Below are 24630 nucleotides of genomic sequence, written 5' to 3'. Positions count from 1 at the left end.
GCAAAAACAATTTTTGGTGATGAATATTACAATGGCACTCCTAAACTTTCAAACGCTTATTTATATATTATTTACAGATAATTTTACCACACCTCACCCACAATTTACATGGGTTGAAAGAAATTTCCGCACGATGGAGTCATAGTGAGCCACTACTGTCACACACGTAAATTATTTGCACAAACCATCTACATAATAAAGCTCCCGATAAGAGTATTGCCCTTTTACACAGTGCCATTGGCAATACCAATAAATTTTACGTTATAATTGGCCTCACCGGTAGTATCACTTAAGAGGTGGCTCGCAAGGTATTATGTAGATGCAGTAAAGACAGCATCTCGTAAAATACCAGCTTTTCAATTCGTAACCTCCGCTTAAGCCCGCATCCGCTACTTATGACACACAACCTTCGTATAACACGTGACATTCAGAGCGACTTCAATATAATTTTAGACAAACATTTCACCTCTCCTTATTTGGATGATGCAGTAATTTCATTGATTAAATCTTTCGCTGCGGTCAAACTGCAGATACTTTCCACGCCCCGTGCGGTGAAAAAGTGAAAGGTTACCTGTACGAAACGTAGGAGTTACGTTCACAGCAGTTTATTTATTTAATTATCCAATAACAGGCAATTTAGCCTTTACATGGAATACATGTTGAATATAGAGCTTTGACCTTTAGTGGGGTCTACACCTACATAATACCCCGCAAGCAGCCTAAAAGGCGTGTGGCAGGGGGTGTTAGGACACTAGCCGTTTACAGCATTAAAGAAAATAAAGTGCTCTAACGAAGTTGGGATTAGAATTTATTAAAGTCCTTTATGGTTCGGGGGAAAAACGAATTCCCATACCTATCCGTTCGGTAAAACATCTCTCTTAATTTATCGCTTCTATCGGACCTGGAAATATAGCGTGGCTCTAATATTATGTTCTTCGTGTCGCTCTTGAAGATATCCATTCTCAATTGTTCAAACAATCTAAGCCTAGCGCGCAGCCTCCGAGTCTCCAGCGGCTCCCAGCCTAATTCGCTTAACATCTGCGAAACGCTGTCTGTACGCCCGTAGCAGATTTTGGCAGCATTTTACGTTGACAGCACAGAAAGGGTTAAGGGTTCAACTCTATTTTAATAATATTGTTACATAAGCTAAACTACAAGTCATGTAATCTATATGTGAGTTCTAACGCTGCCGCTATAGTCTCTTATTGATCGTGGGAAAAAAGACATTTTGAAGCTGAAGCCATTTAGCTGAACTAAAGAGAAACTCATACATTGCAGTAGGTTTGTCCCTCGTGAGGATTGGTCGATAAACGATTACCCTATATTAAAAGATTCAATTAGTCTATGATTGAACCATTAGGTTAGTTTGGTTAGGTTATGGTAGAGCTCACCCTAGACATCTTGCGTGTGAATTTCTTGCAATCAGGATAGGGGACAGTTCCTTTACCTAGGCCACCTCGCACTTCGAGGGTTCTTGTTTTAATTTCAAGTATGTATCATAAATAATAAAATAAAATTCTTGAGGCTACAGAATGGTGGGCTTCTCTTTCCCAGTACCTCAAATATAATATCAGCCCTGAAGACGACAATTTTATCGTGGAATCATTGGCAAAACCTGAATGGTTATTGTAAACATACCTATTAAGGTTAGTGGTCAAGAAACACTGTCATTATATCCATTGCTTATATCGTAGGTTTTCTCAACTGAAAGCAGAAATTTTAAATAGCAGTCCCATAAATATGGGATTTAATTATTACTTTGATTGCGTGGTCTATTCAATCTACTTCTACATCTACATACTACCCCGCAAGCCGCCTCAAAAGGCGTGTGGCAGGGGTTGTCAAAACACCAGACGTTTTAAAATAAAAAGGATATACTGTAACAAAATTGCGCCTAGGATTTATTAAAGTCTTCACAACGAACAGGAAAACATAAATGAATTTAGATTTTAATCATATAAATCTTATGCCAATGACTTGCCGCATAGGAGGGTCAGGAACACTTCCACAAACTTCAAGAACGTTAAATATACACGGGCAACACTCACCTGGAAAACAAAAAGAAATAAATATTAACACTTATCATCGAAAAAATATCATTCAATAGGTGATCGTAGCAAAGATCGAAAAGGGAAAGTAAAGAAAAACTGAAGCACAAAGTAAAACCACAAATGGATATTCCCACGAGCATTCAAGCATTCAACCTCACTCTAATACCTATAGTCCATATTTCTTAAGTTTATGTTATACATCTTAAAAAGAAGCCTAGAAAACATTTCTATTTATTTGCTATTAATCATTAGGGATGTATTTATGGGAAATATGATATAACTCTTGATATTCCTACCAAGGTAATGTTTGTAGAATAATTTATGTTCCCAGTGTTTTCCTATATAAAATAAATATACATCACTTATCAAACGTTATCCAAGTTCCTCCTGTAACACCCTTAATAAGGTTGGGATATAAGGAATTATGATCGTGGAGGGATTCTGCCCTCTAACACGAACGATAACATCCCTTATGAGAGGGAAGAATGTTGGGTAAACGAGGGAGGGGAAGGAATAGAATAGGATTTTTAGATAGATTGAAAAGGAGTAGGCCATATTGGGAATTAAAGAGGGAAGTTTAGGTTGGAAGGGGAAACTGGCCAGGTTAACCTGCAAAATGATTTTTGTGAATCCACCTTAGCCGGTAAATCTTATATAATAACAATTTTAATAATCTGTATACGTATGCATGAAAAAGACTTAATTCGTGTTTGTTACCCCAAGAGCGTTAGTTGACTCAAGAACGGCTGTCCCGATATCAATGATATTTGGAATTTAGGATTCCTCTCAGCCCCTAATAGCAAAATAACCAATAATATATCGTAAAAGTTCGAACTTAAGCAATTAATTTTAGTCAGATGCAGTCAGTCCATGGGTACGGGATATTAATGATGCGGGGCTTTGTTACGAGTTTCCAAGAGATGATGATAATTACAAACAATTACCGGGAATATAACTACCAACCTCTCACTTTCGTCACAGCAATTATATTCACCTTTACCCAATCCACCCGAGCAACGATACTATTACAAATATAGGGTGTAATCTTTATTAGTTACCTGAAGACGAATCGATGCTATGAAAACCTGGTCGAGCCCATTAAATAGTGAGCCTTTCTCAGTATAACATTTTCACTTTCTCTTAATTATTTCAGAGCACGGCTCTCGGATCTCGGAAATTACGAGATCTCACGCATTCCTGATAATCGCGAGGATTTTCCCTCACTCCATCTCTCGCTTAATTCTTCTACCCTGCCTCCTTTCCTTTTCTCTTCTAGTCCGCACCGGATTAATTTCCTGTTCCAGTAAAAGGTGAGATGTCACCACCATGGACTCAGGTGCTCCAGAAAGAGAGGCGGAGTGGTAAAAAGTCTAGACCAACGGTGGAGGAGTAACAGAGAGTTTTTTTTATCCACATCCAGTAAGTTTCTCCGGTGGCTTCACAGATCTGCACCGAGCCTTAAATGTTCATTTCCTTTCTCCTTTCCTCCTAATGTCCTCCTTTCCTCCTGAATATTAATGGGAGAAAAAAAACTTTTCGCACATTCCGTCCGGTTCATTATTGACCAAGGTATAATTAATGAGCACGAGCTTTTTTCCCCTCGTTTTCCACCTGTGTTTACCGCATTCTTAAACATCTTCCGTAATTATTTTGTCTCGTGTTACTATTCCTCTCGCTCCTTAGCTGTTTTGCCGATTTATTATATCACGCATTAGTATTATACATCCTTAAAATTTCATCGATATCTATATTAGCATACTACAACGCATCCGCTGTAGACGAGAAGACTCGTGAAAATATTAAGCAGGAAATGAAGAAACCTTATCGCCAATATTTGGAGGCATAATGACCAGATGTAGACAATCATCTACGGAAAAGTGGATGGCAAAGACGGAAAAGAAAGACCTCGAATAAAATATAAAAGAAACAGATGAAGGAGGATGAGAAAGAGAAGAAATACGCATGTGAGAAAAGATGGAGAAGAGAGCAGGGAGATTTTATCGGAGATCTGCGTTAAACCAATCTTAGCATTATGATAATGATTAGTAAAGGGAAACAGTTGTCTTATGTAACGAAAGAATTCCTTTCCAAATGAACGAAGGGATTAATTTTGGCGACAGACTTTTCCATACCATAGCTGGATTCTATTTCTATTCTTTCCGGTACGTGCTTACTCATGCTAAAAAGTTTATGCTCATCTTTATTTATTCTTAGGGTGAATTTCCTCAGCCACATTGCTACTGGGTTTTATGCCGACAGGGCGATATAGATATGGCACAGAAAATAAAATTAACCGATGACTACATGCTAATTTAATGCAAACCTCAAAATATGAAGATGAAATTGAAGTAATTAAAACTATTTAAAATGCTTAATTAGAAACACGGTGACTTAATATATAAGCCTGATAGGCAGAATTGGAGAACAACATCAGTCTGAGCATGTTCCAAGTTGACCATTGACATATTGAGACATAGTTTTACAAAATTAATAGCTGATCCGGAGTACTTCGTACCGCCTAACAATCAATGAACTTGCAGTTTAGTTACACCATTTATAAATCAAGAGCGGCTGTATCGTTTTTTAATCATATTTAATTTATTATAATAAAATAAGGATGCAAATTCAATAAAATGACGTAAATGAGTAGGTATCAAAATTGCTTGTGAGAAAGACAATGACAGGAGAGAGATTCCCCATCACATAATAGTAAAAAACAACTAACAAGATTCAGGAAAAGGTGAATAATAAAAGGATACGATGAAATAAGAGGAGTTATCTGATTTTCCAAAATTTACTTTTGAGGTTGTTAAAGGAAGAACTCACGAGAAAACATTTGAGCCTTAATGGCCGAAAATAACCCAACTAACATCAAGGAAAGATAATGAAATCTCGATAACTCTTGCTCCATAAACTTTTAAAACAGCTCTCTCTGTTTTAACATTGCTCCTTCTGTCTCAACGATCTCCATAAGAAAGTGGGGAAGCACGTTTACCTGATTTCTCATTGAATGAACTCCATTTCCCACACTAAAATTCTTGACTGGCGGCGTTTTAAGTTCTTTAAGCCATGAAGCCGTTGAAGATTGAAAGCCCTTCAACCTTAAGCACATTCCGCCAAGAAAGTTGAGGGAGCATTTTATGGCTCACTCATTCTCATCAAGTCATAACGCCAGAGTATACCAGGGATTATCTCTGAGGCATGGAAAATGATCAGCTACAGAGGGATGGAATTGAAACACAAGCCTTTTTATGACCAAATCCCAGGTAACAACTTCCTTTCATAGTGTGGTTCTATATAGCCTACCTCAATAGGGTGGTTTACTATTATTTTTTTATTGCCTGAATTGAAAGATTATTACTCCTGGAGTGCGTATTTCATTCTTTTAGATTTTTAAATGACGATATCTATTTATCGCGATTGAATGAAAAGTGAAAATTTTCAAGCGCGCGAAAACGCGACGACTAAGTATGAATGCCGGGATAACTCCGTGTGACGTCGTTCTGGTTCCTGCTGCCGCAAGTTAGGTGGACTTGGGGCGAGGCTTTGAGCGCTGATATGACGCAGGATGCTAGCAGGTAGCAGAGTACCATGCTAGCAGTTAGCGCTTGGCTTAAATAAGGATTATTAATACCTTATCAAACACAGAAAACTTTCCGACCTTAGCCAGTTTTAATAGGTGATTACTAAGACATGTTTCCCTGAGCTCTGTGCCTCATGCATGCATTGGTAATCTCAGACGATGTAAAACTCCTATCTACTCGTATAGAAACTAGGTCCCTGTGACGTCACGTGGAGGGCATCGCATGGGCGCAAATGTGGCCTTTTTCAAATGAGGATAAAATTGACCATTGCCATTCGTCTAAACTGGGATTTCTAAAACCAAATAATTTGTATATTATGAATGCACTAATGGTGGATAACGAATCGCAATCAATGACTTTCGTTTTCTTTGATGAAGGAAATACCCTATTAGGCTATCTTACCACCAAAACAAAAAACCTGACCATAGCAAAAATTTTATTCCATATTTATGGGACTGCGATTTAAAAGTTCTGCTTTCAACTGAGAAAGCCAACAATATTTAGCATTAAATTTAAAAGTATTTCTTGACCAATAACCTTAATAGTTATGTTTAAAATATCCTTTCGGGTTTGATCAATAGAATTTTACATAAATACCGTGCCAATTTTTCCACGAACAAATTGTCATATTCAGGACTGGGATTATATTTAAAGTACTGGGAAACAGGAACCAAACATAGTCTCCTCAAGAATTTTATTTTATTATTTAAAATGTTCGATATTAGAACGAAAACCCTCGAAGTTCGAGATGACCCTCTACCCTGAATGAGGCCTAGAGAGAGCTCTACCTCCACCTAACCAAATAAACCTAAGGGTTCAATCACAGACTGTTTGAATATTTTAATGTAAAATTACCATATAAGTATCGACCAATCCTCACGAGGTACAATCCTACTGCAATTAGTACTTGAGTTGCACGTAATTTTAGCTGCATGGGAATTTCATAATTAAATGGATACATCAGTCAGTAAATACGCTAAGTGCTATTTAAGGTTATTTATTATTAGCTATTGATTATCTATTCCGTCGTAACAGTTTTAGCAATGGCGCAGCTTTGTACTATATTTTATTAAGTTCACAGATTCAGTCTTTCTACGCTGGATACCAAATGTTGGCTGCGTGGCCTGACGACTAAACTACCACCCCACTTTCGCTTTAACATTCAAAAATCTGCCCACAATACCCTTGACGAATTCTTGATTTTCCAGGGCCCTGCAGTAAATGCAGTGAGTGCAAGAAGTATTCGGACAGCTCTTGTTCCTGCCTAAAATTTCCATTTTCCCTTTTTGAGCGTTTGTTTCTTGCTTGAAATGATTGTCAGTTTGTTCTTTACTCTCTTTATTCACGCATAAACTGAAGCAACAGCAACAAAAAATAAACTTTAAAAACTTGAAACAAAAAAAATCACTTCAACCGTGTCGCACAAACGCTATTACGACACCTGAAGTATTTAATGAAGTCATAAGGAACAAAGAACGTAAATTTCAGTATTTTGTGGCATTCGCTTTGGCTTACAGGACTGTATTAATGCTTTTTGGGATTGAATGGACGAATTTTGACGTGACAATCGAGGTTAACTTGTTCCACTCTTCTAGCAAAGCAGTCTTGACGTCATTCTTGTTTGATATATGCCTTTCCTTAATTTTTGTGTCCAGAATACACCACAGATGCGCTATCTGACTCCGGTCTAGTGATTGTGGAGGGGTTTTCAACTGTTTGGATGTGTTATACACGATCCACAGCTTTGTACTCTTAGCCGCGCGTTTTGGTTAATTAAGGTTTCTGCGTTAGTTAACTATTACTTATTATACCACTGCTTTTTTTACATAAAGCGACCCAGAAAACAAAAAAAGCAGAAATATAAGTAACAGTTAACATACAAAGAGACCTTTTAATGGAATACCACACAGTTAAGAAAAGGTTTGTGAATTGTTTTTGGATAGTAGGGTGGTTTCCTATTATTTTTTAATTGCCTAAATCGAAAGATAATTACTCCTGGAGTACGTATTTCACAATTTTAGATTTTTAAATCTTTTTTTCGCGATTAAATGAAAAGTTAAAAAATTCAAGCGCGCGAAAACGCGACGGCTAAGTATGAATGCTGGGAAAAGCCCGTGTCGAGTCATTCTGGTTCCGGCTGCCGCTGTGTGAGAATACCTTGTTGCGAGGCTATGAGCGCCGCTACCCCGCTACGATGCATGCTGCTAGCAGGCAGCAGAGTACCCTACTAGCAGGTAGCGCTTGGCTTAAATAAGGATTATTAATACCCTATCAAACGAAGGAAACTTTCCTACAATAGGCAATTTTAATAGGTGACAATTAAGACATGTTTCCCTGAGCTCTGTGCCTCATACATGCATTGGTAATCTCAGACCATGGAAAACTCCCGACTAATCGTATAGCATCTAGGTCCCTGTGACGTCACGTGGAGTGGCATCGCATGGCCGCCAATCTGGCGTTTTTCAAATGAGGCAAAAATTACTATTAGCATTCGTCTAAACTGAGATTTCTAAAACCAAATTATTAGTATAATATGTATACACCAATGGCGGGTAACGAATCGCAATCGATGCCTTTCGTTTTCTTTGATGAAGAAAACAACCCTATTGTCCTGTTCAAATATAAATATTTTTCTCACCCCCGTTTAATCAGTACTAACCAACAATCTTGCTTCAGTATGTCACTGTAAATCTTGTGGTCCATGATCCCTTCCAAAAAGAGCGAGTTACCCACTACGAATGCCACCGACGGCAGGCAGACAAGAAGAAAAACGGGCGTGGCGTGATCCCTTGCCGAGACGAGGAAAAAAGCAGCCGCGACTGCGGCACTTCATTTATGAAAGGTCAAACGCGTCAACTCTCCCTCCCTACAAATTGAGGAGCAAGGACATACGTCATAGAGGGAAACACACCTCGCTTAACATTTGGGATCTGGCTACAGAGTCCTTTGTCTCATTACATATGCATTGGACTCACGCTTCGCAGAGCTCCCTGTTATTTTGGTCAGAGAAAGGGACGTGTAAGAGTTGCCACGGAGTGAATGATGACGTGGTCGGGATAGCCTCAAGAGGATGCATAACCTCCTATACTATCGGTCTTCTATACTAGGGGATTATTTGTTCAAATTTAATGCTATCACCTTGAAATTTTCAGGGAAAATAAGGGAGACCATATATTAAAGAGAAGGCAAATTTTCCTTACGAAAGGTCGCATTTTGACTGTTCAGTGACGTCTAACACCTTTAAAATTTACGTCACAGTATTGAAATTCGCCCAGGAGGACTTATATTTTAAATATCTATGACATTAATATTTAACCAAATTGCGCACTTTACCTTGTTGTATAGCAATTTTATATTACAGGCATCCCCCGAGTTACGTAAGAGATGCGTTCCGGCAGACTATGCGTAAGTCGAAATTTACGTAAGTCGAACCTTTGCGTTGGCGCTTCAGATATTGCTGTATAACAAGTTGTATCGTACAGGAATGAGCGCAACCACATACGCCACCACATCCATCGCTAGAACTGCAAATTTTCACGTTGATTGCTGACTTGGGATTTATAAGCGATTTTTCTACAGAAATTAATGAAATTTCCTTCGAGGAATGACAAAAATGGGTCACTTTGTTATTTTTAGCACGTAAAAAACTCTATAACTATTCGATATTTTTTCTACCATAGGTTGTACGAGCGAATATCTACTTCTTCGCGCTCGCATTCGAAAATTAACGTAATCATTTGAAATACGGTTATCGCTTACGTAAGTACGGATTTAAGTAAGTCGAGACATACGTAACTCGGGGGATGCCTGTATATTGTAATTTGGGCAATGAATATCCACTTAGTGATAAAAGTCTATAGGTATAATCAATTTTTATAAGCTACATGTGTGAGTATTTACACTTATGCAGTATATATATACTTTACTGTTACAAAACAATAATCTGAGAGAAAATTTGAGATAAAGGAACATATTTATCAAGGTACACATTTTCCCTGAAAATTTCAAGATGTTAGCATAAGTATTAAGCAAGTAATCTATCACAAAAAACGACCGGTTCTGGAGAGATATTGCGTGTTAATATTTCAATGTTTTCATGTGATTTCGGACCAAAAACGAAACACGTTCTGAAATATAGGATCAGCACGTAAAAAAAACACTATATCTGTTCAACGTAATTCCAAAATTTCGCCTCCAAAATATTATTTGGGAACACCTTTAGTTTTGTCCATTTTAGTTTATGCACGTCGTGCGGGTTAGAGCCAGGCGGTGGATGCTAAAGCGGACTTGCTTGGCATTAATGGGACTTAAGACCTTGACTGTGGTCCACCAGGGGATATAGGAAGCACGATCTTCGTTTCCCTTCCCGTGAGTATTAACTGCCATCGGGTAAATTAATGAAAATCAATAATTAATAAAGGCAGTCACCCAGTCAAGGTAGGGTCGAATGGAACCCAACAAATCTACCGTAATATCGGACCTGGAAAGCTCTGCGATTCGTCAAAAACTGCTCCGTGCGAAGAGAGAACGTTACAAAGCTTTTGTACGAATTACATTGGGAGCCGCAAAAGACTCGAGAGGATACGTGCTGGGTTTAGATAGATTGAGCAATTAAAAACAGTTATATTTCAGTGAGACACAGAGAACATAATCTTAGAACCTTAACTAAGTTTTTAGGTCCGACAGGACCAAATAATAGTATAGTAATAATGAATGAACACAGAAATTCGTCTTTCCCACGCACAATAAAGGGCTTTAATAAGTACGGGATGGTCAACCGGATTGAACTGTGATTAATTTTTTTCACGAATAATTTAACGTGAGATATTAAATGTTTATTAACAGATATAAGGTCCACACGTTCTTCTAGAACAGGGGTCTCCAAACTACGGCCCGCGGGCCGGATCCGGCCCGAGGAGGGTTTTCATCCGGCCCGCACACTCGTTTCAAGTAGCGCGCGATTCTCGCTCGTATAACTCTGTGAGACGCCGCTAGCAGCATTGCAGCGCTGTACTACACGTCAAAGTCGCCTTCAATTGTTCGTAAATAAGAAATACGCCACCGTATACTTCAGTAGACGTTACAATCGAAAACTTCAGTCATCGGCAAATTTGCTATCCGGCCCGCGGGGCGATTCGGAACTTGGAATGTGGCCCTCGTGGCCTAGTAAATTGGAGACCCCTGTTCTAGAAGGTAATCCGTTTAGAAAGCTCAGCTGATTCTCCACTCTCGTATATCACAATAGATTCGAACGCGTGAGATCTTATCCGAAGGTCCAGCGACAGAGGGTATTATTGCGAGAATAGCCGGTTATGATTTCTCATCCGGTGCTTGATTACAGGTCCTTATCAGGACCATTCCCCTTCAGAATATCATCTCGGTGGTGGAAGGTAACGAAGAAGTAACGATGAAATACGACAGACAAGGCGCAAAGCACGCTAGAGCATCATCCCCACTCACAACAACCCACGAAAGCCTTCAGGAAGCCAAACAAATAAAAATGCTGTAACAGAAATACTTACATCTCCGATGGATAAAGAAATGACTCCAATTCACCATGAAGATAATAGGTACTAGGAGACGAACCTCAAATTGAATACAACAGAAAGGGATTTCACGAGGGGTAAGAAAGTATTTTCTTGGGTAATTTTTTAAAGGGTAGAATTCGGTCAATTTCGGTCAATATACGGCAATATAGGAGGCTCTTCACACAATTTATTTATTTATTTAATCCAGTCCAAAAACGGCACGAGGCCAATTACAGAGGACTACAATAACAGGAGAAACAATTTAATAATATTAAGAAACGTAGCCAATAATGAACAAAAAATATTCAACAGTATTTAAAAATAAATAACAAAGAATAGTAAATTTCATCGGGAGGTGTGAGGAAAAGGGGGAAAATTACGATAGTGATGGTGCAAGATGAATGAGCAATGAGCAAAGAGTGTTCTTATCAAGGCAAGCATTCATGCCTTCCACAGGTTCTTTGGTAAAAAACAAACTGCCGATCTTCCTTTTCAAATAATGGTAAATGGAATAACAAGTGGAAGAATGAAGGCGAGTAGTTCTGCAAATCCATGCCTTAACAGCTCTCTAGCCATGTAAGAATAACCAATTGTTCGTCTTCTGCCTGGTTCAATAGGAACAATTCTGAGACCAAGAAGCCTGTAACCCAAGTCGGTTACAGCCCTTTCCACAGGAATATAACAAAGTTAACCAAATTGAGAACATGAACACTCACTTCCACATATCGTGAAGCCTTGTGGACCAAATCTTTAGATGATCTGGAGGATGATAAGTTGGCATTCTCAAATGACCGTGACTGCAAGTACTTGGATCCAAACGTGATTAATGCCAATAGCCAAGCCTTACTGCTGTTGAATTTTCCACCAAATGTTAGCCCAAGTAGCAGAATAAATACTTTATTTCCAATGCTGCCAATACGTATGCAATGGATATTTACATAGTATTCTATGGCATTAGACATAAATAAAGCATGAACATTTGTTAGTTTTTATATTGCTATTGTATAATGTCTAATTCATTAAGGAAATTTCCTCATTAAGGCTTGTCAAAGTGATATTTCAAGTTTACATTTGTTAGTGAGCATGCAGCAGCCTTCTAAATTCGCTCCCTCCTTCCATCAATCCTTTTTACATGTCATGCAAGGAATTCACCGCAGAAGCTTTGTCCCATCTGCCTGCCAATTGGATGTTTTCCTTTCTCTACTGGTTATTTCTTTGTAAGTTTTTATATTGCTATTGTATAATGTCTAATTCATTCAGCTTATTAAAAACACTTGTCTGTTTCCACACTCTTTTATTTTCACCGACCATGGTTTCGGCAACTTGTGCTATTATGAAGGTACCATTAGCCTTGATATTGGCACAAGTTGCCGAAACCATGGTCGGTGAAAATAAAAGAGTAAGAAACAGACAAGTGTTTTTAATAAGCTGAATATCAAAGATTTCCACCGTATCACGCCGGACACTGTATCTTTTATGTCTAATTTATGTTATTGTTAAAACTCATCACTATAAATTGGCGTCACGGCTGTACGTGAAAACATTAATTACATAAAAAAAGAAAACATAACTGTAAGTAATATTTCTCTGGAACTTTTTTCCTACGGTCCGACATTCGTCCCAGACGTGAGTGAAACCGGCAAAACCCCACGTACACCACTAGAATTCGGTGAAAGGGCGGAAATTTTATTTGGATGCAGATGTATACAAACGGATTCCTTAAGGGCAGGGCCACCGTTTGAGATGTCTCCTCCGCGGATCCAATTAATTCGATTTGATTCCTTCGCCCACGCCCAATCGATTCGACCGAATGATCAAAGCAAATGGGATCCTGATGGAAGAAATGTGCGTCAAAGAGGCACGTGTTTAACCTCAGTTGAGCACTGCCGCGAATTTAACGGAACAGCTATCAATGTTGAAATTCCACAGAGAAGCAAACATTTACCTTGACCGGTTTTCGAACCCGGATTTCCCAAATTCGGGCCAGATTTTCTACATTGGAACCATAAAGGCATATTTACTAACTACAGAGTTTTTTTGGTTTTGGAGGCGAAGAGGGTTAATGTTGCTTCGAGTATTCTCACAAAATATTCATGCAAAAATTTATATTTATATTTTGCTTGATAACTTCAATGGAATGGGATATAGCTTGAAATAAGTGCGTTTTTCTAAATTTTTCTCCAAATGTCGTCGTATTTTACTTTTCTTGCCCTTGGTGTAAAATCACCTATTTCATATCAAAAATCACCTATATCAAACATTTATTCACCTATCAGCTGACATTATCATGTTTTCAAAAATGTTCTCTTTCTCCATCATAGTAATCATACAGTTTAACCAAATCTGTAATTAATATTGGTTATTTTGCAGTGAAAAAGGATATTTGAAGTTTTTTTTCGGTATTTTCCATCAATAAAAGTGTTCGACGTGCAGAAAAGAACAAAACAGTTCTTAAATGGGTATAAAAAGATTCTACAAAATATATCCTAAAACTCATCATTCACTGTAAACCTTATTTTCTCATAGCCAATAATTACCCTGACTAGAAAATTTTCAATACACTATCAAATTGATATTCATGACTAGATACCCGCAGCCTAGAGATGAACACAGGATGTAACTTATACCCCATTAAGATTACGATTGTCCCAGCGATCATCCTAACGATGGTTGACAGAACTAGTTGAGTGATGCAAGTCCGGACAATAGTTCACGTAGTTCCCAACCTTGCCACTTAATGATGGTTAGGCGCTGCGAAACCGGAAAAGGAAGCGACAAGAGAAGGATGCGTGAAGCTCCTATCGCTCTATATTTTTTCATACATTTGCCCAATCTAGGAAGAATACAGGCGGGTGAAAAATTATTCGTTGAATACACGTTGAACAAAGTAATATCTTGACCCTGCTTACCTCAACAGCTTTGCTAACCCTCACTTTCTCGTTCTCTTGAGATTTCAGCACTGGAGGGCAGCACAGGTTTTAACCATCGTCGTGTGAATGCACGATTGTTCCAACGATTGTTGGAACAATCGTAATCTGAACGAGGCCTTAGTGAAACATGGAGAATCGAAATGAGAGGGTTTTTTAGTGTAACTTCTGAGCATCCCGACAGATGGCAGGCGCGCTCGAGTTCGGAGGAATCGGACGGAGAGCGTTACAGTTTAGCCGACGAGTTGTCCGTTGACAGTTCAAAAGGAGGCGCGTACAAGCCCTGCACCAGCACGGTTTGCAGCCAATTGCTGTCCCCCAAACGCACGTCACACCCTCGCCTAGTCATGCAACGTTGTCACATGCATATGAAGCACCGAAACAAGCCAGAACTGCCAAAATAAGCCCTTTCTTCGAATTACCAAAACAAGGGATTCCTCCTTTGGGTCCTTCACTATCGACGTCCCTTCCATCTCCTTTCTTAAGGCAAGGCTTTTGATTGCATGTGAGGTGGGATTTTCCTTTTCTTACCTGGCAACCTTGCCCCCAACCCTTTCTGCCTGTCATCGGGCAACTCTCGGCGGCCCAAAGAGGTTTGTAAATATCAGAAAGCGTTGTATTCGAGTTTTAAGCGAGGTCAGAATTCCGCCATCTTGGTTTGACAATTTTAGGACTTAGTCTCATACAGTGTACGTATTTAATCAAGTATTCTATTCCTTACATCGCCTCTGATTTATAAAATGAAAATGCCACCGTTACTTCTTCATTGTAAACATGTAAACAGCAAATTCTCAAACGAAATCACGGCATTAACAATCTCTCCATCTTAAAGGTTCTTGCCGCATTATTTGCCTTGGGGTGACAACAGTTTTCCGGGATTCAGGTCGAAGACCCCTGGTGGAATCACGGCGAAACTGCTGTCACCCTGTGACAAATAACGGGGCGAGAACCCGAAAGATGGAGAGGATTATATCTAATGAAGATGAAGAGGTCATCTAATTAAGAACCACGGAAGACTAAGAGATAACATCGAAATACGGCATTTGTTAAAGTCTTGTTTTGAATGAAAAATTAAACTTTGTTTTTCCACTGAATAGTTTTATTAGTACATTACGATGGTTTGGACGCTTCGCGTCATCCTCAGGCGAGGGGTAATTTGGTGCATCATCTAAAATACCTGACACATAAACCAGAAGGAGTGGGGGGGCAGTGGAGGTAGGGGGAGATTGAGAGGGCGGAAGGGGAGGGGTTGGGTCTTCCTCAGATTGAAAAACCCAAGGCAACGTTCACTGCAGTTAGTCGGCTTCAGTGCACCGGCCCTACATACCTCCCCATCCTCCCACATCTAGTTTTATCCTGTGTTTTCTGCCGACGATATCTCGAAAACTAGGACCTATTATACGCTGGAGCCAGGAAAACAGCTCTGGAAAAGTTCCTTTTCTACCATATTTCAAGGTATGAAAAGGATGTAGTAATGAAAATTGGGTCCCTTCCCTTGTGAAACAAACTAAAATTTGTAAAATGTGCCTACATTCATGCTTCTACGGTATTGATGAGCTGAGATGGCATGACTGATGTGATTCAACGCACGTATAATTCCGCCAATTAAAAAGAAACAGAAAATCCCACTCGTTTTCTCAAAACAGTCCCGTTCGTTTCCTTTGAGGTGAATATACGCCCCAATTTAGAGATGATGATCAAAATATATCCTATAGTGATCAATTATGGTTCCAATCATCACGTAATTGTTTCCCATTCTATTTCCAATTGACGCAAATCACTTTTTAGCTGAGTAGCACGATGAGAACAGGGAAATACAAGATGTTTATGAAATTCTCCTGGGTGCATGATAGAGAAAATATTACAAATAATTAATTATTGATAGATAAAAAGAAATTATGATAAAAAATATGTCCTATAAGAATCAATTATGGTTCCACACATAAATTGCGTAATCCATTGACGCGAATACCTCTTTGCGGAGCTGCACGATAAGAAGCCGGAAATAGAAGGGCTTTATGAAATTCTCCAGGCTGCATGATAGAGAAAAATAAAAAAAGAACACCAAATACCCACTAAGAGAGACAGCGCCAAAACTCTGAACCCATGAAATTGGATGAACAGCATAAGACAAAGAATGCTGCGTCTGCATTTAACACCGACGTAATCGAATTACGGTAAGTGCAAGATGATTGAAAAAATCAGAAATAGTCGCATGAGCATCTAGTGACACGCTGTCGTGGATTTGTACGACATACAGGAGCGGAGATGAACTCATAAACCTCTTACAATACAAAGAAATCTTTTGACGCCATTAATGGCAACGGCAAAGAAATGAAAAATATAATTGAAGAAATTGTAGAAGACTGAAAATATCTACGAATTATTGAAAATACCTTTTGACGCACACAGTAGAAAAAAAATCACTCGCCTTGACCCGATCAGAACCCGGATCTCCCAAGTACGGTTTCGAACCCCGGTCAAGGCGAATGATTTTTTCCTCTGTGGATTTTTCGCACAATTTGACGAATTGCGGATGACTCCCGTAAAAGTTATCACCGTGGCAAGTCCCGGTATACTTAAATTAGTCACGAGCGAACACCACAATGTGTTCAAAGTTCGGGCTTTGCTCCTCGGCTGTGGCGCTATGTTTACGATTTAATACTGATTGTGGCATCGCACGCTCAGCAGTCATATACGACCTTGTCCGGTAGAGTCCTTAAATTTCCAGAGGTGAGTGTCGCCTCGATTTTTCTGTGAATTTTTGGCACAGTTTGTGCAAATGCGGGTGACTCCGTTAAGTTATTAACCTAATTAGTATTAGGTTAATAACTTATCGGAGGTTAATAACATAATTATAGTAATATTATTAATTAATATTATTATATTATCATTAAGGAGAAGAATGGAGAAGGTGAAATGGAAAAGGAACGACGAAGGGCTGGATATATTTGGCGAGGAGAGGCAGCTTTTAGATGAGGTACGGAGGAGACAGAATGTATGGATGGAGCGAATACTTAGAGGGGAGGGGATGTTGAAAATGGTTTTAGAGGGTAGAATGTTGGGGAAACGAGGGAGGGAATGTAAAAGAATAGGATTTTTGGATAGATTGAAGGGGAGTAGGCCTTACAGTGAATTGAAGAAGGCAGCGCTGGAAGGAAAGGGAGGCTCCCAGATCACTTCTTTAGTACTCTATGGAAACCTACCTTAATCGTTAGAATACTATAATAATAACATTACCATTACATTGAAGTTATTAACGCCGCTAACCCCTGTACACTTAAATCACTCGGCAGAGACTCAACCATTTATCAATGAAGGTAGTGTAAAACAAAGTCTTAATGGACAAACGGTGGGACGTAAATGCTGAAGTAGGAGGATCTACTGACCTGAAATAATATCGTCAGGGGATGACGGACGATACGAAATTGAAAAGATAAAAGAAGAGATGCGCAAATTGGTCCAGCACGCGGTAAAACGTGTGTCCTCTGTGAAAGAAAGATCCTCAATCCATGTAGGGTAGAGCTGTGGAGGACATGAATCGTTGCTTTATCAGTTGGAAGCCCAACATATGAATAAAAACCTCCCGTAATTTTCCACAAAAAGTTAAATAGAAGAATGAAAGACAGGAGAAACCTTATAAAAGAATTTAGAAGAAGACTTTCCGAAAGTGCTAATAATCGATTCGCTTGATTCCGAATTCACTTTATGATAAAATAAACGTTTTCAGGTATTGCCGCGTAGTTCAGGTTATCTCCCGACGTTTCGCGACCCCTTCCGGTCGCTTCTTCAAAGGTGATAGGGCTCCTTCCGATGTGGGTAGAAATACAGTAAAACTCACTTAAAACGATCACACATGAAACGAAATCCTGTCATGACGCGGTGAGTTCACGGGCCAATGGACTTTCTTATGATCGCCAATGTTAATTTCCCCGCATGTAATGAGTACGAATGATACCAAATACCCACTATTTCGCATTGTTCTTTGGTCCCTTGTGGAATTATAATTTCCCTTAGCCCCTCTCTCAACACAATGTTCAACAATCAAACCTTTGAAACTTTGTTCCACTGTGCCTTAATGAATTAACTGATATAAAAATAGTTTTAAAATTTTCTGAATCGAGGGCGTTAGTTAGGATCTTATCTGATGAAATTTCTAGAGCAACTCTGATCGAATCGATTGGATGGTTAAAATGCTAAAAAAATTAAATGCGATAAAAACACGAAATCTCTAAAAACAGTATGAAATTAAGTTAAAAGTAAAAAAATAATTCAGTTAAAAGTAAAAAATACACAATTTTCTTCACTCGGAAAATTAAGCTGATTAGATTTGGATCTTTTTTTGGTTCTTTTGGATATTGCGTGAAAATCATCACTCACCAATTTCTTTGGCCCCCTTTGAGTATACAATTTACGCTGGATAGAATCGTAATCTTAGCCTCGCCCCCCCCCCTTTGTCCCTATACCGGGATCCGACAGTGGAAACAAAATAGACGAAGCAAAATAATAAAAAGCGTGTATAATGACAGAATGTGACAGGTCAAGATGGGGCCATGAATGCTCTTAATTTCGTATAGCCCCTATTATAAAGGTGACTTTATGAGACACAAAGCAACTTGATACCTAATTCCGCATTCATAAAGTCGCCCTGAGATCTCAAGCGACATTTTTCATTCCCCACGCACACATCTACTCGTAAGGCGTGCAATGCAGACGTGATAGCATGTGAAGGGAACGCACTACGTGTTACAACAATTCGTATGTTCCAGGAAATACAGCACGTATATATCCTAATTAGCATTCCATGAGCAAAAACGGGGCCAACTAATCCAAAACGCTACGGAATACGACGGAGGATACGGGGCTCGCATCACATTTGCATTAATGACGAAACGCGCAGTTGTATGCGATGCATTAATTTCTCCGCTCCATCAGATGTTGGGAGGAATTAAAATTATTCTCCAAGCGGACACGCATAATACATAAGCATACATTATACGGGGTTCCGCGATTAACAATTAACGAGGGAACGACGAGTAATTCTAGATTACGAGAACTTACGAGAAATACGAAAATTATATTTTCGCTACGCCGAATTTTATTTAAAAAACGAGTCTAACAATGCATGCGCGAAATGAAAATAATTTTCAAGGCAGAAAAAGGAGTTTGAGATAGAAATTCAAGCAGAAATAGAGGGGCTACTGCACGCTGTGAACAATAAAACGCTCTAAAAACTGCAGACGAGGAAATTGTCAAACGCATTTCCAAGAGTCTAACCGACTACCGCGTTCTCCCACGCAAAATTTAGATTTTATGACTGATTTGACGCTTATTGAATAAAGCAGGGAAGTTAAAAAAGAAAATATATGCAATTGAATCATCGAGGAAAATTATTTTACCATAAAATATGTGTTCATGATGGAATAATCAACAGTAGCGGAGTTATATAATAAAATGTGGAAATTACTATTTGTTGTTTATATTTTACTAAGAATACAACTAAATTTGCGGCCAATTTTTTTATATTTCATTATGAATAAAATATTAACAACACATCAACAAACAATGGGTAAATTATACGCAGCATGATAAATTCAACAACATTCATATTTAAATAGTCAACAGTAGTGGAGTTATACATTAAAGTGAGGAAATTATAATTCGTTGTTTATATTTTACCGGGGATATATCGCATTTCTACCACATCAAGCATGAAAAATGCCATTAGAAAATTTTTAATTTAATAATAAAATAATTCCAGCAAGAATAATAATATCTACAACTTACAAAAAATCGAATAATTTCAGGATAATTACGAGGACTTCTTTTCATAGTGGAAGAAAAGAAAAGTTGCAAATTACCCTTTAAAATATTAATCACGACCACCGTTTAAACACGTAATGCTCAAAAAGTTCACCTGAATATGACAAGTTGAAATCCCGGGTACAGTGGCGTTGCCAGCGATTTCGGTCGGGAGGGGGGTCCAAAATCAGGGGGGGAAATTTATGAAAAAGACGGTAATAAGTAATGGGTTTTTAACTAATTTTAACACTTCATAATCGAAAAAACTTCATTTCGCAAATAAATATTGTGTACATTCATGAATTTTCAACATTTTTTTTTCTTTTATGACGGAAATTAATTGTGTTTTTATGTTTCGGGGAAGGGTCTAGACCCCCCGGACCCGCCCCCTGTCTACGCAACTGTCCGGGTGGTGTTTAAAATTTTAAAACGGAAATCACACTTTTTGATTATTTCTACCCACAACTTGAAAGAAATCCTTTGGTGCTAATGCCTGGACTGGTATAATTATATTTGATTGCTTTACTGCTTAAGCATAGTGACGTTTGGCTCATTAAAATTTCATTCTCCAAGACGATCAAACGCTGATTCTTCTCTAATATCAAAACATGTTCCTCGGTAAATCGCAGAGAGATGTTGACCTGGGTTTTTCTAAATTAGTTCACCTACTAATAGACGCATTCGAGACGCGGGTATGTAGAAGAATGGAGAAGGCGAAATGAACAGAGAGGAGGAGAAAGGACGAAGTGCTGGACATGGAGGGTGAGGAGAGGCAACTTTTAGATGAGATAAGGTGGAGACAGAATGTATGGATGGGAGTACTTAGCGGGAAGGAGACGTAAAAAATGGTGTTAGAGGGTATAATGTTAGGTAAACGAGGGAGGTGAAGGCAGATAATAGGATTTTTAGATAGAATGAAAGGGAGTAGGCCTTACAGTGAACTGAAGAAGGCAGTACTGGAAGGAAAGGGAGGCTCCCAGATTACTTAATAATACCAAGATGCAACAGAGTAGTACACGATAACTTGACCGCTATTGAGAAGAGGGTACATGAAAACATACAAAGAATAACACTTGACGAAGGCCAGAAGATTGTGCCATTGACAATCATTCAAAGAAAGAGTGTGCTTCAGTCCTGAAGAGGATAAACCAGTCGTGTGACGAAACACAAGCGATAATGGATAGCCTGAACCGATAGAAATCCCAAGAAGATTCCATTAACCATCGAAGCCACCGCCCGAAGGCGTTTGCGAGTATATAGCGTAAGCTCTCTTGGAACATAGTTACATTCGTCAGGCGTAATCTGGTAGAAGTGTGCGTAATAGTCAATTTGAGCTAATAGGCACTATTTCACAGATAGTCAAATTCACCTCACAACCCCATCATAGCCAAAGAAATTAAACTTTGCCTTCAACGTAAAAAATATTGCATAAGTTGAGTTATAATTCGTTATCTCGTGCGTGACATCATGGACTCGACTTGTCATAATGAAATCTAAAAAAAATATGTAATTTCACATAAATTTAATAATGCACGACCTAGATTTCGACGTGGTATATTATCATCCGGTATACTCGCATCTGGTATATTTGCATGTCTTCGGTGCACATGTGCGGATGTTTATATTCAAGAGCGTTGTCTTTTCTAACGAAGGTAGATATATCTTACGAACGCCAACATACTACGGAATATCAGATCATATAAATAAAGTAAGAGAGATAGACTGTAGAACAGACAGATTCAGAATGTCTTTTTTTCCACGATCAATAAGAGGTTATAACGGCAGCGTTAGAACTCATAAATAGATTATATTAGAGAAGATTAGACTTGCAGTGTAGTCTACTAACTTATGTATGCTATATGGCATGTTTCTCAATTTTATTTATATTTATAACAGCATGTGGTATTACAATTTGTTAGTATGCGTGACGTTTTTTGAACCGAGTGGTGTGGATGCGGGAGTCCAATTGCATGCTGCATGCTGGTGATTGATCACCCCCTGCCAAACACCCTAGAGGTGGCTCGCAGGGTATGATGTAGAAGTATATGTACCAGATGATGACGTGCCACGCCAAAACTAGTTTGTTCATTAATAAATATATGTGTATTACAAATTTATTTACATTTAATTATACAATTTGTCAGGTTAGTAGCAAGGGAGGCTTTGAACTCAAATTCTCATTCCTCGAAGGAGCATTCGAATAGATAACCCCCAAAAAACATGTACTGATAACGTCCTCATTATTGCCTCGTAGACCCCACGTTTTTACCTCGGCATCCCCGTTCCACCCCATTGCCACCACCCCTGAACAACTCCACCACCCCCTTCCTGCAAAAAAAAACCACCCCCCATCCCCTCTGTCCCTGCGTGGGGATCTGGGGGTGTCGGCGAAAAAAATCAATACCCACACCACCGGTGGGGGAGAAGCTGGGCGGGGCTCGCTACCGCCCCCACCAAGTTCTCCTCCACGAAAACACTTTTTTGGCAATGCATTGCTCTTGTGCATGATTTAACACTTTCCAGGCGTATCACATGCACGAATGTGGCGCCACATAAGAATAATGAGATCAAATGAATCGACCGAGTGAGTGCTAAAATCCTAAGAAGACCTGCTAAGAGCGGGAAACTTAAATATGGAAATAAGGAAAAAATTTATTTGAACCTACATTTAGGGAATACTCCTATATAGATTTTAATAAAATAAGACATTGCAATATTTCCACTGAGTTTTATTATTATACACAACGCGTTTCGTCGTTACAAACAACATTATCAAACATCTGGATAATGTTGTTTGTAGCGACGAAACTCGTTGTGTAATAATAAAACTCAGTGGAAATATTGCAATGTCTTATTTTAATAATATTAAAAACTCCCACCATATCGTGCCCAACATCATACAAGATACATCCTATATGGAAGTAAGGCATGGACAATGACAGCAGCGGAGAAAGCAAGAATAGAGGCCTTCGAAATGTGGTGTTGCAGAAGAATAATGAGGATCAAATGGATCGATCGAGTAAGTAACGAGGAAGTTCTAAGAAGAGTGGGAGAGAAGAGAAGCCTCATGAAAACCTTAACAAGAAGACGGGATAGCCTTAGTGACCATATTTTGAGGCATGATTATGGCCCGACGAGGAAAATCGTCCAGGGACAAGAGTATGGTAAGAACAGAAAAGGAAGATCTCAAAGGAAAGATATGAAAAGTGTAAAGAAGGATGTGAAAGAGAAGAAATACGTAGGGGTGAAAAAAGTCAGCCGACAGAAGAATTGAGTGGAGAGCTACGTTTCGCCAATCTATAGATTGTTGACCAGTGATGATGATGAAATGTAACGTCTGATTTTTCTCAGCGAACAACGGGAGTTTTTCCAAACCTTGGCAGAAGATGAGGCAATTAAATCGGCCACAAAATTTGAAGTGATGGTCTGATAAATATTATTGTCAATGGATAGGTGGAATGGCAGAGATAGGCCACGGATCATATACTTAGGGCAGGGATGGCAAATAGAAACCAAACAAAAGTCAAAACCAGTGAAATTTAATAGTTTATTTAGTTTGAACGTGCCACGGAGAAGAAACAATCCCGCCTTTCCGCCGTATCGGAGCACGTGTGGTCGGAACCTGGCCACACTGTGGATTTCGATAAGCCTAAAGTCTTGCGTAATGAAAGCCGTTACTATCCTAGGCTAATCCGAGAAGCTATAGAGATAGCTAAGCACCCTGAGAACTGCAACAGAGAAGACGGCTACACATTAGCCAACACATGGAAAAGGGTCTTCCAATGACCAATCAGAGCCCACCTGAATTCCAACGAATCAAATCGGCCTCTAATCCCCATAGGTACCTATATAAGACGGCCAAATTTTATGCATCGCTACTTCTGACCGGAAGACGCCAGCAGGATGGCTGGGGAAACTGTCGTCACTTATGGACATCTAAACGCGGAGGAACGCCCGGAAGCCAAGACTCATATAAGGAAACGCCGCGGAAACCTCAGATCAACACTTGCTTCACCTTCGAACAGTTTCATTTCGACCCACCCACTTAGTACGAAGTTTGGTCAAATGAAGTACAATGTTCGGTCTACCGCCATTAAATGCATGGGCACTCATATTTTTTCCATGCAAACTAGCCATTCGATTTTTAAGGTCAACGTTTTAACCTCTCTACACGTATGTCAAACGTAATGGGTCGAAACAATTCCCTCTTATCCCCCTCCACTCAACTTCTGGGATCGAAACTTAACTACGAGTAGCGGAGTTTCGATTAATTTAGTTTCGTTCCCGGGAGTGAAGTTTCGTCCTAGGTCGAAACTAAACTCCTTGGTGATTATAACTTCGTGCGGGAACGAAACTAAACCTAGGCCTCGTATTTTCGTTTTCCTCCGGTTCGAAACGAAGCATTTCCGTTTTGTTTCACTTGCCATCCGTGACTTAGAGCAAGTGATAAAGGTTGTAAACCAGAATAATTATGACAATGATAAAATATCCGGCGATGAGAGGAGAGCTGCATCAAAGCAAGATTAAGGTGAATCAAACGATCAATTTTTCCGTCCCATCCGTGAGACAGATGAGTGATAGCTCAAGCGATAGGTTTTCAGGTGCCAAAGGCTTGACACATTATTTCCTGAATCACACGGTCATTCCCATCACCACTTTTTCCATCGCTATTTCCCTACTTACAATTGTCATTCAATTAAAATTCAAGCGTCACGTTGCAATAGCTGATAACGGCCGT

At 39.2% G+C, this 24630-nt stretch overlaps 1 protein-coding gene across 2 annotated transcripts in view; it reads right to left on the bottom strand.

Annotated features, from left to right (window-relative positions):
• Positions 1–24630, bottom strand: part of LOC124164191 (tyrosine-protein phosphatase non-receptor type 11-like) — a 1101414-nt gene that overhangs the window by 885740 nt on the left and 191044 nt on the right. The window lies entirely within an intron of this gene.

The sequence above is a fragment of the Ischnura elegans genome, chromosome 8 (assembly GCF_921293095.1).
Source record: "Ischnura elegans chromosome 8, ioIscEleg1.1, whole genome shotgun sequence".
NCBI classification, from domain to species: Eukaryota; Metazoa; Arthropoda; class Insecta; order Odonata; family Coenagrionidae; genus Ischnura; species Ischnura elegans.
The sequence above is the reverse complement of the archived record's forward strand: the minus strand, read 5'-3'. Positions and strand labels throughout refer to the sequence as shown.